Source organism: Rousettus aegyptiacus, unplaced genomic scaffold, assembly GCF_014176215.1.
Source record: "Rousettus aegyptiacus isolate mRouAeg1 unplaced genomic scaffold, mRouAeg1.p scaffold_m13_p_9, whole genome shotgun sequence".
In the NCBI taxonomy this organism is placed as follows: domain Eukaryota; kingdom Metazoa; phylum Chordata; class Mammalia; order Chiroptera; family Pteropodidae; genus Rousettus; species Rousettus aegyptiacus.
The window spans coordinates 14,823,230-14,839,501 of NW_023416312.1; the positions used below are offsets into that span (position 1 = coordinate 14,823,230).

Consider the following 16,272-nt stretch of genomic DNA (forward strand, 5'->3'; position numbering starts at 1 on the left):
TATGGTGTCAAATAGGTACTAGATTTGTTGGGGTGATCACTGCATAAGTTATATAAATGTCTGATCACTAATGGTGTACACCTGAAACTAGTATGTCAACTGTAATTAAAAAATAAAAAAGATATTTAAAAATATTTAAAATATGTAACTGCCAAATCAGTAGCTAGTAAAGAGTAAGGATAAAAACTTTGATTACTCTTGTACCCAACCCCCCCCCCAAAAAAAAAGTAAGAAAGAGAAAATAAAATTGAAAAACAGTTTAAATTGAATAATAGGAAAGTACCTCAAAAGAGACTATTTGCAAAGTAATTTCAATAAAACTTACAAACATGACTCCTAAGGGTATAATCAATTGATAAAATGCTGTATTTCTTTATAAGAAATATTAAAGAAAATAAAGCAGTATGACTGTTGATGGTGTTTTAATATTTTGACAAAGTGATAATTTTATTCTTACCATTAAAGTAGAACTCTGTCAGTATATCTTGTTGAATGCACCTCCATTCTTTGCCTATATCCTGTATGTGAGGAGCAGAATTTTCAAGGGAAAAGGTGTAAGGAGGCAAAGATTTCTATAAACAGGTTTATTAATGAGCAAATTCTGGGTATTGTATCCTCTATGTGAAAAACATAATATTCAGTGAAAAAAAACTGCTGTAATTAATCATTGTTCATTTATATATTTGTTACCCTAGAGATCTTTTGTAAATTTTCCATCGTTCTAAAGCAGTAAACTCTTCTCTATTTTGTAAATGTTATACCTGTATTGCTTAAAAAGGACCGATTTTTTTTTTTTTGGAACATAGTGTCAATATCCAGAATGCATGATAAAAGACAACAGAGGATATTTAATAAATTAACAAAGTTATTGGGAAATATGCTAGTATTTCACAAACTAAAACTATATAGTGAAAGGATATTAGCCTATAGCCATGCCACCCTAAACAAGCCCAATCCCATCTGATCTCGGAAGCTAAGCAAGGTCAGGCCTGGTTAGTACTTGGATGGGAGACCACCTAGGAAGACCAGGGATCGTAAGCTGACAAGGTCCTTGCAATCTGTGTTGGAAAAGGTTGCCTCTCCTAAAAAAAATAAAAAAAGATATTAGATTATTTTTTGTAGTTTTTACAGACTTTTTATTTTTTTTTGTTAAAAAATACCAATTTTAATAGTTTTTTAAAAGCTTTGTATAACATCTATTCAGTTGGAACAGGAAACCTTAAAATAAGTGAGGTTTTGATTTATATGTTTATTTCATTTACTTCTGACAGAGAATGGTATTTAAGTTGCCAATTTTGATGTGTTTGTCTAAAATATTTAAATTATTTAGGATAATGTATCTAGTAATCTTGCCCAATCTTATTTTTAAAAGTAACTTTTATTAAGATAAAAAGTAACAGAAAAATAGATTGGGTTCTCTCATATGAAACACTTGGAAAGACACATCGTTTCTGATATACTCTCTCCCCAATGTATAACTTTAACCTAGTTATGAGAATACATTAGACAAATACAAATTGAGGTATATGCTACAGAATAACTGTAGCATATACCTCAGTAGGATATGCTACAGTTTTGACCAGGACTTTTTACGTTTCACGGTCAGGAAAGACAAAGAAAGACTGTGGAACTGTCACCCATTGGAGGAGAGACTAAGATATCCAACTAATGCAATGTGGGATCAGTTGGATCCTGGATCAGAAAAGAACCTTAGTGGAAAATAGGGTGCATTTTCAATAAGATGTGTAAATCATTTCATCATATTGTATCAAATGTAATTTTCTAGCTTTAATCATTATTTTATGGCTATGTAAAACTATAATATTAGGGGGAAAAAAACTAAAGAAATATATTTAACTTGGGGAACAAACATGAAACTACAACCTCTGGAATCAGAAAAAATGAAACTTTGTTTTTATTTGAAGATTTCTATACCTTCCATGGAACTGATTAATGTCCACAAACTGAGTGTCTACTATGCAAGTCATTCTACAAGGTGCTGTATGAGACAGAGAATATGGTATTGGAAGGAAATTTAACTTTGGACAGTGAACACACAATGCACTATACATATAACATATTATTGAACTGTACGCTTGAAACCTATATAATTTTATTTACTAATGTCACCCCAATAAGTTTAATAAAAAAAGAGCTTGGATTTCAATATATGAGGATGAAGTTGAGATACCAATTGAGAGACCAGCGGGCCATTGGGCATATGAGTCTGGTGCTTCTGAATTACTGCCATTGTTTCTTCTCTAGTCTCCTATCTACCGATCTTGCCTCACTACAAGTTTCACTTCATACTGCCATTAACTTTGTGAGGCACAAAACTGATCATGGGGCTCCTTTGCTGAAAATCATTTGATCAGTTAAGACTGACTATACAATCAAGGCTAAATGCCTTAACATAGCAATAAAAATGGGCCACAATTGGATTAATTCGAGTCTTATTTTTCATTAGTCTCCATAATCATATGAATGTACCATTGTTCCCCGCAAAACCACAAGATAACATTTAATTCTCCTCAACATTTTGTTTGTACTAACCTTCTAAATTCTGCAACCATGTGTCCCAGATTCAAATACTTTCTTTAATCTTCATATCAGATAGAGTGATTTTTCATGTCTTTCAATGTTTGTATTTAGATATTACATTATTTTAGAGTTTAACATATGTCATCACTGGTACTCACCAAAATATCTGCATTAAAGATATCTACTCCCCGCTTCCCTGTTTTCCCTTGGTAACCACTAAATTGTTGTTTGTGTCCATGAGTCTCTGTTCATTTGTTTTGTTTGTTTGTTGCTTTTAGTTTTATATCCCACAGAGGAGCGAAATCATATGGTTCTCAACTTTTTCTGTCCAACTTATCTCACTTAGTATGATAATCACAAAATCCATCCATATAGTCACAAATGGCAATAGTTCATCTTTTCTTGTGGCTAACATTCCATTTTATATATGTACCACATATTTATCCAGTCATCTATCAAAATACACTTTTATTGTTTCCATGTCTTGGCCACCATGAATACTGCTTCAATGAACATCAGGGTACATATATCTTCACAGATAAATGTTTTTAAATTTTCGAGGTAGCCGGAAGAGTGATTGCCGGATCATATGGTAATTCTATTCTTAATTTTTTGAGGAAACTCTATACTGTTTTTTTTTTTTTGAAATCCAAGCTCTTTGATCATCCCCCAGAACCACTTATCACATCATTCCTTTAACATCGCATTTAATTGAACCATCATTTTTCTAGTTATTCAGGTTGAAAACTTTAAAATAATTTTTGATGCCTTTCTCCCTCTCTCACACCCACCATTTCATCTAAAGAAAATCCTATTGTCTCTTGTAAAAACATATCCAAAATGTAACCACTTCTCATCAGTTGCATCATATTTCACCTGGGTGAATGCAAGAGCCCTCACTTAAGTGACTCCCAACTTCTGCTTTGCTCCCCATCTATTCATTCTCAACTCAGCTGCTGAAGTGATTTTGCTAAAACAGAGATCTCTGTGTGTCATTTCCTTCCTCAAAACCCTCCATAGTCCTGTAATCGTACTATGAGAAAAAGCCAAAATACAAACTACAAGGGTTGGTCAGGCCCTAAAGTCTTGACCTGGCCTGATTTTACCTACTCCCATTCTCCCTCTTGCTTGCTCTCTTTCAGCAACACTGGCCTTTTGGATTTTCCACAAGCACTTCAAGAACGTTCCTGCCTCTGGGACTTGGCACTTGCTATTTTCTGTGGCTGAACTCTTCTTCAAAATATATTTATGTTTCACTCCTTCATCTCCTTCAACTCTTGAGTCAGGTCACCCTGTAGTTAAGACATTTCCAGGCTACTCTATCTAAAATCTGAAGCCCACTTCCAGTCTCTATGCTCCTGTGATTTTCTTTTTAGCAGTTATCACCATCATAATACAGTTTTTGCTCATGTGTTTTGTTTTTTGTCTCTCACACACTCATCCAATTAGAATACAAACCCCATTAAGGCAACAGTTTTTGTTTCTAATATCTCTATAGTAAATGCCATGTTATAAATCAATATTTGTTAGATGAATTTAATAAGAAATAATAACTAGAATCAGCCCTGTTTTTCTCACTAATGCCCTAATTGAACATATTTTTTAGCACTTTTTATGTGCTAGGACTTGAACCTAAGTATACAGTGCATTTTAGGATCTCTTAGGTTCTTGTGGAACAGGCATGAAAAAAAGATATAGTTCTATGTTATAAGAGGAAGGGAAAATCTGGATTTATACTCTCTAGTTTCAGCAGGAAAATATCTCACAGCCTTTAATCTTAATTTTGTTCTTCTAGCACTATGTTATAAAAGCAGTAGAGCAAACGACCAACTGGAAGAAGTTGTTTAGCTTGTTTTACAGAAGTGACCCAACTAAGAAGGAAAAAAAACATCAAGGCTATAATCTTTAGTTCTGTTTGAGATCTTAGTTATAAAATATACTCATCTTTCCATCCAATTCAGATGTTTTTTTATAAGGCAGGTCTCAATCCCTGACAAGTAGACATTCTGAGGAATTTTGGCACAGTTCTGAATTATGTATCTTCAGACTTAAAGTTCTGGCAATTCCTTTACATAAGCGGACTCTGAGAGTGTGGGAGATACAGAATGAGAATATGTTGGAAGCAATTTTTCTGTCTCTTTCATTTTCTTCTGAATCTGTCCACAGCCCAAGGATTCTGAGAAGTAACAAAATTGGCTGTTATGGGTTATGCTCACTTTCCCATTTCAACACCAGCAGTTTAAATCTCTTGAGCATGTTAAGATTTTTATTTGAGCTCAGGAATATTTTGATTCAAATATCTGTAGATATAAAAGAGACAAAAAATGCTCAGTTAAAAGGTATGACTGTATAAAGAAATCTTGGATTTGGGATTCTTAGTTACTGTTTTCTAGAGGTCTGTGGTTGGAATTTGTGGGTATATGTATATTTTGTTGCCAAGATTGGGATGATATGACCACAGTAACCAAAACTATGATGAAATTTCCATTTATGTGAGTAATGGTTGTACCCTGTCTAGCAGAAAAGGAAAAAATGCCTCAACAAATTCATCATTGTTATACTTTCTTGCCATAGTTTATTCTCTTCTACATTTCGCGGAAGTTCTTTAGGTCTTGTGGCTTCATCAATCATAAACTGCTTATTATTTCAGAATCATAAGAATATTTTTTAAAAAGGCCAATTAGTGCTTTTATTAATCTTACCAACAAAGGAAAACGGATATGAAATATTACTGATATGTACTGCAGCCATGACAGAAATCTCTCAAAGTATGTGATCATTGCCAGTGGAGCAGAACTTTTTAGGGGTAATGCAGTGCTATTTTTATATTTAATGAAGATAAGTCCGACAACAAATGTAAGGTACCTTTTTGTCAATTAAAGTAGTCCACCTGGGACATGAATCATCCCTTTGTCCATCATCTCCATGTCGTATACTCTCCCCTCCTGTCAGCCATTTAGCAGCCATCTTGCTTATCAGATGGCTATTGCGGTATCGCAGAGCTTGTGTTCAAATAACTTATTTTGTTTAATGATGCCACATTCATCTATTTTTGTTATAGTATATTGTTATAATTGTTCAATTTTGTATTAGTTATTGTTATTAATCTCTTACTGTACCTAATTAATAAATTAAGCTTTATTATAGTTATGTGTACAGAGAAAAAACCCCAGTATATATAGAGTTTGGTACTATCTGTAGTTTCAGGCATCTGCTGGGGGGTCTTGGAATGTATCTCTCACAGATAAGGAGGAACTGCTATACTATATGGTAGAATTTTGTAAGACTTTTTTATAGTGCTGTTCAGTTATTCAGTTACTCTCCCATTTGACAGTTTGTCTCAGAGAGAGTATATGCATACATACACATATATATGTAAACATGTACATACATTTACATTCATGTATGTATATTCGTATTTATGATAGATACAGACATTAAATTTTTATAAAGTATATACATAAACATAATGTCAACATATACATATATAACATATATACACATACATATACTATATATAATATTTTTATATTATATATAATCTCTGGACTATATGAAAATTCTCCAGATTTTCAAATTATTTTGTTTGGTGACTGTTTAGGTTTATTGGTAGAAGGATTATAAGTTAATGAATCATTGAGCATTCCTCTATTCTCATGAGAATATGATATTTTAATGCTATATAGTCACCAAAGCATGGTATATCCTCAAATGAGTTCACTGTTGCTACCTCTGTTACTGAGGTAAAAACACACTCTCCTAGGCAGAGACACAATAAATCAAGTCACTTATTTGGAGTTAAAGCAAACATCAGTCTTTAAACAGAGATGTTTTACTCAATATATAAATTGTTTAAAAATTGAAGTTTTCATGTAACTGCCCATTTAAGGACTCTAAGATGGTCCTTTGTTTTTGAAAAAAAAATTTATAAAGTATTAAACCCCTTTTACTCTCTTAGCAGGATACCTTTTCTCCGCTTAACAACAACAACAACAAACACATTTAAAACAATTGTATTTCCATTTGTCAGTCTGAGTCAGCTGAAATCTTTGGAGTTATCAACCTCTTTCAATAACCTGAGATAGCAGTTGCATAGTAGATAACTGGAAAGTAGTTTATTCTAACCTAATGACTCTCTGAAGCCTTTGGGATGGTTATATTTATTCTGATAGGTATAGACCTAACATACTCATGAAAAGAACAGGCTGTAATTCCAGGTAACTGGATAATTCCATATTCTTCTTGGTATAATTTGTAAATTTTAGATGCTATAGCTGTCTCCTTCCAATCAAAACCAGCACTCTAAAATCTTGCATTGCTCGACAATCATTTTTCTCTATAATTTCTTTATCACTGATATTTACTTAGGAACAGAAAAAATAATTTATTTAGACCAGAAAATATCAAACAACTATGATGGCTGTTTTATATGATCAAAATATTTTGTACACTCCCCACAAGATATTTATGATACTTTCAGTAGCCATTGGGTAACAAATGCATAATGACAAAAATCTATTATGCTTTAATAGTACATCATCTACATATGTTTAAAAATACATCTACATGCTTTTTATCTAGTCTGTTTGGGGTTCCAGAACCCTTTCAATAATTAGGATGCCTTTTCTTAGGTCTCTATGTTGAAGCATGAGAACCAGTGATTTAGAATGATTGATATCAGATGGGTGACATTTAGGTGTCCCAGGACCCAACTTACTTGATATTTGATCTATTTTCCAAAGAAATGTGATAGAGTGTGAAAATAAGAAAGACCTTCTCTGTCACCAATTGGTACATCATCTAATTGTTTTGTGGACTCATTTTCGACCAGAGACCTTTTGAAATAGGGAAATAGATGTGACTGATAGAGATAAAATAAGAAAATGTCAGATTCGAAGGGGATCTAAACAATCATGTAGCCCAATCTCCCTTTTTTAAAACTAATAATCCAAAGAGGTTAAGTATCTTTTTAAGGTCACACAAGTTGTTGATGGCAAAACCAGGCCTAAAATTGGATTATACAAAATATGAAAGCATCTTGAAATACAGCAAGTACTATATTAGTATCAGGTAATTCAGTTGCAGAATTATCCAGGAGATGGAGATGTGGAGACTAAAATTATCACACATCTTGCAGAATCATTGATTATAATGTAGTTTATGCACTTTTATGAGTACAACCATGTAACTTGGCATCGGAAGTGGAAAGGAAAGTAGATTGTGGTTGAATGAATGTTGAATTTGGGGTCAGAATTGCTCTAAGTCTCAGTGCTACCACCAACTGCATAGGTGACCTATGGCAAATCCCTTAAATATTCCTGACCCTCAATTTTTTTTTCTATAACAATAGGAATAATAATACATTCTCTGACTACCATTTAGGAAGGTTTGAGAGAGTCAAATTGATATTCGAAAACACTTTGTTAATCTGTATGCAATGTGAAGTAAAGACGTACAGGAGTCCCCTCTTATGTGTGGGGTAAATGTTCCAAGACACTTTAGTGGATGCCTGAAACCACAGATAGTACCAAACCCTATATACCCTATATATTTTATACATATATAATATATATATGTTTATATATATTTATATATGAATACATGTTTTTCTCTATACATATATACCTGTGATAAATTTTAACTTATAAATTAGGCACAGTAAGAGATTACCAACAATAAGCAATAATAAACAGTTATAACAATGTACTGTAATAAAAGCTATGTGAATCTGATCTCTCTCGATCTCTCTCATGACCAATCTGATAATTAAGACAACTACTAAGTGACTAACAGGAGGGGAACATCTTCAGTGCAGAGATACTGGATAAAGGGATGATTCATGTCCCAGGTGGGATAGAGCAGGAGAGATTTCAGTATGGTGTACAATTTAAAACTTATGAATTGTTTATTTCTGGAATTTTCCATTTAATATTTAGGACTGCCATTGACCATGGGTAACTGAAACCATGGAAAGCAGAACCATTTCTGTGCCATGCATTGTGCACCATCCTGAGAATACTGTACTGAACAAAATAGACAATGTCATACTTTAAGGATTTTTCATTCTGGTAAAATGACTACTTAGGCGTGGAATTATTTAACTTACCAGGAACATTCTTATTTATTGTCCTGCTTGAGCTTAACAATAACACTAGGCAGAAAGGATAGATCAAGTAATGGTAACAAGCAAACGACAGCTAACATTCCTAGTCCTTGAGTGTAAAAGAAGAATTTTAGGTTGTCAAAGTACAGCTATGTGGTGGTATAGAAAGACGGCCAAGATGGGGATGATGGGACCCATAACACTAAAAGCAAATGAAGCAGCTAGACATTCCTTTCTATGTGGCAAAAAGCATCTTAGAGTCATGTGATCATACTGAGCTCCTTTCAGTAGACACAAGATAGGTGGTTTTATCCTGATATTATAAATTGAGAAACAAAACCTTAAAATCACCATGTGACCTGCCCTCAGTGGCACTCCCAATGAGTAAAGAAGCAATGATTTGATTCCAGGACTCCCTGGCTCCAAAGCCTAGGTTATCTTCTTTGTACCAGGCTCCTCCCACCACACCAAGATACTGGCCACATCCAGGACGTGAAGCAGTGGCTTCAAGACTAAAAACAAAAAACTAAACTATTTCATTCAACAGCATTTCACCAACTCCTCTTTTTTTCTGATTCTACTATATCAATGAATGGTTTCTAAATTTTACCTAGCTCACCAGGCTTAAAATAAAAATAGATAAGGGTCAGGGGGGGCAAATATATGGTGACGGTAGGAGATCTGATTTTGGGTGGTGAACACACAGTGCCATTTACAGATAATGGATTATTGAATTGTACACTTGAAACCTATATAATTTTATTCATCAATGTCACCTCGATAAATTTACTTTAAAAAATCAAATTTGAATCATCCTTATTTGTCAGCCTATGTGAAATTAGTTGTCAGTTTCTGTCTGTTTCCCTTTCACAATGCTTTTTATTCTTGCTGCTTTTGCATGGTTTTAACCTGGCAAATTCTTCTAGTAATTGTTGCCAAAGCTCCAAACTAACAGTCCTGGCTTGGATCCCTCACCTGCCTGATTCATCTGTCTTAGTTTGTAACTCCACAGTAGCAGACCATGAGACAAGGCTTCAAGTGCTGGTAGTTTACTTGAAACATGATGCCCAGACACACCTGTCAGGAGAAGTGAGGCAGTAAAAGGAAGTCAGCCAAGAAACAATGTGTTATCAGGAAAGTGACTACTGTGGATAGCTTGAGTTCCTATGGGGGACCTAGGAACCAGTGCAGAACATTCACCTCAGAGTCATTCTGTCTGAGGGTCACAGGAGCTTCATTCATTCAGCTCCCATCCATCATTGGTTCAGGGCTACTTCCCAAGGCCTTTAAGTGTTAAGCTCTTTTTGTTTGTAGCGCAAGTGGAGAGAGCCAATCAGGCAGCCAGGGAAAGCCCTCAGACTAAAGAACCCAGGTCTGAAAATTAGAAATCAAGCCAGAGTGCATAGAAAAGTTACCAGCCAGGAGAATGTGTCTGGGACACTGACCACATATGTTCTCCCAGCCTTGTTTACAAAATAATTTTAGTGTGTCTGTGCTGGAGGAAGCTTCATTAGACTATTCATAGTAGGCCTTGTGACTTTCAATCTTCATGCCTTTTCTCATACTTTTCTTGAGTGTTATTTTCACCGATTTTCCCAAATCTACATAGTGAAAGGTTACCCCCTTTCTTCACGAAACATGTTACAGGCATTTGTGATTATACCCTATCTTACTTTCTATCATAGCTTGATATCTTTCACTGGCACAGGGTCCTGTGTATAACAGACTTAATAAATGCTTGTGTACTCATTGCCTGAATATATACCAACTGGTGAACTTTTCATTGCTCAAAGAAAACAGAAATTCTAAATATGTAACTTTTTGAAATTACTGCAAACAATTTGTTTCTAGCAATTAATCTGTAGTATCCAGTGAATAATAGCAATCAATTTGGTCAATTTAATATTTAGACTTCCAAGTAGCTTTCCATTATGAAGATTTGACAACTGAAACTTTTTAGAGTACAATAATTTTTAGTCTGCGTATGTTTTCTGTTGCTGCTGTATCAAATTACCACAAACTTAGTGGCTTAAACAATGCAAATTTATTATAGTTCTGGAAATCAGCTGTTCAAAATGGATCATACTGGGCTGAAATAAAAATGTCAGCATTTCTTTCTGGCGGTTCTAGGGGAAAATCTGCTTTTCTGCCTTTTCCAAATTCTAGAGGCTGCCTATCTATATTCCTTGGCTCTTGGTACCCTTCCAGCTTTAAAGCCAGCAATGACCTAGTTAAGTCTTTCTCACATTGCATCTCTCTGACACTGACTCTTCTGCCTCCCTCTTCCACATTTAAGCTCATTGTCATTACTTTGGGCCCACTTGGATAATCTAGGCTTATCTCCACATGCTAAAGTCAGTTTATTAGCCACCCTAATTCTGTCTGCTATCTTAATTCCCTTTGCCAGGTAAAGTAACATATTCACAGGTTCAGGAGGTGAGGATGTGGACCTCTTTGGGAAGACATTATTCTGCTTACCACATTGGGGATGTCACAGTTTTTTTCCCCTAACTCAATAAAATAATCCTATTTGTTTGAATTTGTTTGGTAAAACATTTTAGATGTAATCTGAAAGACTTTGATGCTAGAGATCGAGTTTTGGTTTCAACAAATGAAGTCTCATGTATCATAAAACGATATGGATATTTCATTTTGAAAGTTAAAAGTTAATTTAGAAAATTAGAACTTCTGTGTGTATGCAAAATAATTTCGCTACTTAAGGTTCAAGTATTGGCCTACTTTCAGCATTTCCAAAATAAACTTGTCATTTGTGTCATTGTCATGGCAGATTATAAAGTAAATTACTTATACTGACTACATAGAGAAAATTAAGCAGTTTCACTTATGGAAATCTGTCACAGAGTGTGGGTATTACATTTGTACTTGATTCCAGGAGTGGTTAAAAGACATTAGAAGGATATACTGTTTATCATTCGACTAGTACCTTACACAGTAGTCCAGAAATTGAATCATAATACAAACATGTAAACTGAACACAAGAAGGAAACGTACACTATAGAACAATTAGGAAACTTGAAAACCATCTCCCATGAGCTCTTTGCTTTACTTGGGAAGTAGTTGCCGTTAACAGAAACAGCACTTGTTAGGCCTTGCATGCTCATAATCCACATCTTTTAGAGATTTATTTTCTGGGATCTCTTTTTGTACTCCCTTTTCCAAGGCCTTACACATATGCATTTCCTGTGGTACCCAATTGGGTCTTCATCTCCCAGTTGTTTATGATTTGGACATTCCTAGATATCTCAAGAATGGCTAGTTGGTGACTTCTTACCCCAGTTGCTTTTTTTTCTCATTTCTTGGAATCAAAAATGTCATCAGTTAATCTGAAAAATATTCCATGGAAAGAGTGCTTACTACTACTTGCCTTTCAGAGAAGTATAGTTGTAAAATGATTAAGCTTAGATTTAAGCCAAAAAGATTGAAACTTAAAGAGTAATATTAGTGTGTTTTTGTCTTCAATGTAGCCATTTTGAGAAGACAAATACTTATCCCAGTGATCCTAACCTTAATGTAATATCTTTAACCAAATCTACCTGTTGCTCACCTACTTAATGCCAAAAATTTTTGCCCATTTTATAAATTCTGTCAATATTTATAGCAATCTTAAATGCTTTCTGAGATGAGCTATGCTGTAAAAACACATATATGTAAGATAAAATCCACTTTTAGTTGACAAAGACCTCAAAAATTTTGTTCAGTTGAAGTTAACTGAATAAGGCATCTTTGTACTTATACATCTCTATGCCTTGGACCCTTTATAGTGAAAGTACAATTGTTGTGTTAAATCCATTCTTCCAAGACTGGCTAAAAGCCCAATTTAACAGAAGCCCTCAGGTGCATAAATTGTTCATTAACTGCCTTTGTTAGAAACACCATTCATACAACAACATGTCCACCCAAAATACCCAGAAGCGGAAGGCTTTACTGATGCTGATTTTCGAGTTTTAAAAAATTGTGGAGATTTCTTACTAGAATTTGGAATAGCAATCTACCTCATGAGTCTTTTATTTAAATATGAGTCTTTTTCAAATACAAATACACCTTGAATATAGTAATTTTCAAATATATATATATATATACTTTCAGGTAGATTTAAGGTTTTTGCAAGCAAGAATGTTGTTACATTCTACCCTCACTCTAACATGAAATTAGTAGTTAGTAGGTCAAAGCACATATTGTATTTCTAGCCTCTTTATAAGTAATTTTATTTTTTTTCTTTTCCTAATATTTATTAGCATTATAATATGATTAGCAAGTTATTAATTTAATTATATATCAATAACCCCTGGTCTGTCTGACTACAAAGACGGATATAAATTTTTTGTGTGCACTGCACTGCTTGTAATTTTCCATAAGCCTTGCACAGTATACTCTGTTGAGTTGAAGCATGTTTAGAGTGGAGATATGACAGTAAATGAGATAGGAATGAGGAAATGGTTATTACGACCCATATTGAGGTATCTTCTTAGAACCAAAGACAGACTCAGAAGGCTATCAGAGGCCACAGTTAATATTATATTCACTTAGAAGGATGTAAAACAGGAACTAACATCAAGTGCCATTCTCCCTTGAGAGTTTGTCCTAACAGCAGTCTATGTAGCAGCCATCATGGCCATCTGAGATGGTTGTTTTAACCAGCCCTTCCCTTCACTTTGTATATCATGGAAGAAGAATTGGGCACATATGGGAATTATCCAGGCTAAAAGTCTCATTCTGCTTAGCCAATATCCATTGTATCAAATTTTTAGTCAGCCTCTGGGAACAGGCCAGGTTACAAGTCATCGCACACAGGGAAATACAAAGATATGATGTTCAGATCAGGAATTTATAGTTCATTTATAGTTTCTTCTAGTCAAGGAGATTTACCAGTGAGGATTTGTTTTTTAACCATAATTATGTGGCATTATAACATATTTGATATACCACCTTTATCTGTTTCCAGAGAATCAGAGCTGGAAATTTAGCCAAATGTCAAATTTTAATGCAGAAGGTCAAAAGGTTTTGGTAACCCTTGACCCAAAATAATTAAAGAATGGGGTTCTTGAAAAGGAGATTTTGGGATTAGTTCTATCATTAGGAATGACAAGATTTTGATTCAACCTCAAAACTTGATGGCCGAGATGGTGTGGAGGGTCAAGATCTTTTGTGTTGAAGAGATAAAAGAACGGAGAGGCTAGGGTGTGAGATAGTACCTTTGTGTATGTTGAAATAACTGAAATATGGATGGATGAATGGGACAGTGACTCAAGCTCTAGAACTCCTACTAAAGGGGAAGGAGATCTGCAGATGACTATAACTTTGAGGAATGGTGGGTGATGGGATCCAATGGCATGAGCTCCAAATGAGCTGAGTTTTTTGGAGGAAGAAGACAATTCAGTTGGAAGAAGAAATTGGAAGCAAGGAAAACACCTACTCTCTTTTCAGTTTTTAATCTTTATTCTTATAATTTGCTTAAGTGTTCTGAAATATTCAAATAAATCTATTTAATATTAAGAAAAAACACAATTTACGAATGGATTTTTAATTGTTGCCATGTTTGTGTGTGTGTGCCCAATACCAATTCTGCAGATCTGTTGTGAGTGTAACTAGGATTTGTAATAAATGAAAACAAGAACAAGCATACTGCTTGTGTTAATATAGAATAATATGTTAGTATAGGGAATGTTAATAAATGTTAATATAGGGATTAACATGGTACAGCTTTGTCAGCGGATTATTATTTGGGGGGATGTTTTTGATAACATAGCAGATATGGATCTGAATTCTAATCTTCCATTAATTATCTGTATGATCTTGAGCAAATTAGTTTCCTTCACTACACCTTAGATTTATTTCCTAAGAAATTAGTACACCAGCGTTACCTACTCATAGATTTGTAGTCAGGGTTAAAGATATAGTCCACATGAAGAGTTTACCACAGTGCCTGGTATAGTAAATGCTTACAAGGGTTAGCTCTCATTGTTATTATTGTAATTATGTTAGATTGCATTTTTAAAGAAAAATATAATTCCCTTAGTAGGTTACTGTGAAGAGATAAAATAATGTCAAGAAGGTTATGTGTTCAGTGATTTTCTGAAATGAAAGATATATAATAATGGCCAGAGTTTCTTGTGGTAAAAGAAAGAAAAAATGATTAAAAGCAGAAAATTTCTGCCCTTGACTTTAATTTCTTACTTTGACCCTGATTTTTTTGGTTCTTTAGCATGACCCTAAGAGATTCTTTCCTTATTTCATTAACAATGCTACACTTTTAAACACATTTCTGCCTCCCTCCCTTTCTTAACTCCCACTCTAAAGAACTCTAGGGTATATTTCTTGCAAACACTTACACTTTGTCTTATTATAGGAAAACACAGGAAAGGACAGCTTGTGTCCCAAACTCAATTCTGAGTCACCGCAAAATGATTCTGATTGCTGAGTACATTAGGATTTACCTCATCTATCAGTTAGCCAGCATTGATCTTTGTTTAGAAAATACGCACTTTTAATTTGGTAGTGATATTTAGCAACATTGCAATCTGTAGTGCCAATGTTTATGGGGAAAAAAAATCCTCCAAATGGTGCTTAAAGGAGCCTCATCACACTTGGCATACATCTTTTAGAAATCTGTTTTTCTATTGCTCTTTCATTTCAAAAATGCCTATATCAGAGAATGAGCACCATCTTCTACTATCTTGGCATCTCAGATAAGTCACTTAATCTCTCAGTTCATTTTTTCATCTGTAACAAGAGAATAAAAGTCTCTGCTTCACAGAATTATGCTCAGGATTTTAACTAATAATACATTGTGAAATGCTTCTAATTTAGTCCCTCCCAAAAGTTTATCTGTTTTAGTTACTTAACCACTAAAATTAAAGTTGGAATTGGTAAAATCAATGAAGTGAACATTACTAGTTTTCACTGGATAAGTTCACATGTGGCATGTCTACATTCTATAATTCAATTTACATGAAAATCATTTTTAACTCTCCTCTACTAGTATTCACTAGTATTTGTGGCACAGTGCACATAATTTTTATCAGACATGGCTAAGTGCATTATATAAAAGATGCATTATTTACCAGACCAAAGGTCAATGTGTTCATAATTTAATATGCCAAGGGTCAGACAGTCTAGAAATGTCTGCGAATTTCTGACGTGACGTATATTTCTGAAATAAAACTGCCGTTATATAATTGATAGCGCATCAACTGGGCAGCCAAGCATACTTATAAGATTTACATGGCATAGCTCATCAGTGAGGCTCTCCATAAATCTACTCTAGGACAAATTTCCAAATTCCATTTTTAAGTACATCAGCATTCTTTTCCAAGTCTTTTCATAAGTCTTTCTCAAAGAAATTATCACAGTATTGCTCTTGGGACCAAATGTCCTTATGTGGTAGAATATTACATTTTCCAAAAGATTGCTTATTAATTTGGTCAGTAGGAACTGTGTGAAATATATTTTTTATTTGGTCTTTGCATGGAATCATTTTTCTATTTTAGCTTTCTTTGATATGTTCATAACAAAACTACTGTCATCTTTATAGTGAGGTAGAGGTGAAAGTAACTCTACTGTGATATGAATACTGCATCTTATTATTTTAATGAATAATATAAAATTTG

The 16,272-nt window shown here is 34.1% G+C and overlaps 1 protein-coding gene and 1 pseudogene across 6 annotated transcripts in view; both read left to right on the forward strand.

The window, feature by feature from the left end:
• IL1RAPL1 (interleukin 1 receptor accessory protein like 1) overlaps positions 1-16,272 on the forward strand; it is a 1,213,847-nt gene that overhangs the window by 503,376 nt on the left and 694,199 nt on the right. The gene's annotated exons all lie outside the window — the stretch shown is intronic.
• On the forward strand, positions 923-1,041 carry LOC118607935 (annotated as a pseudogene).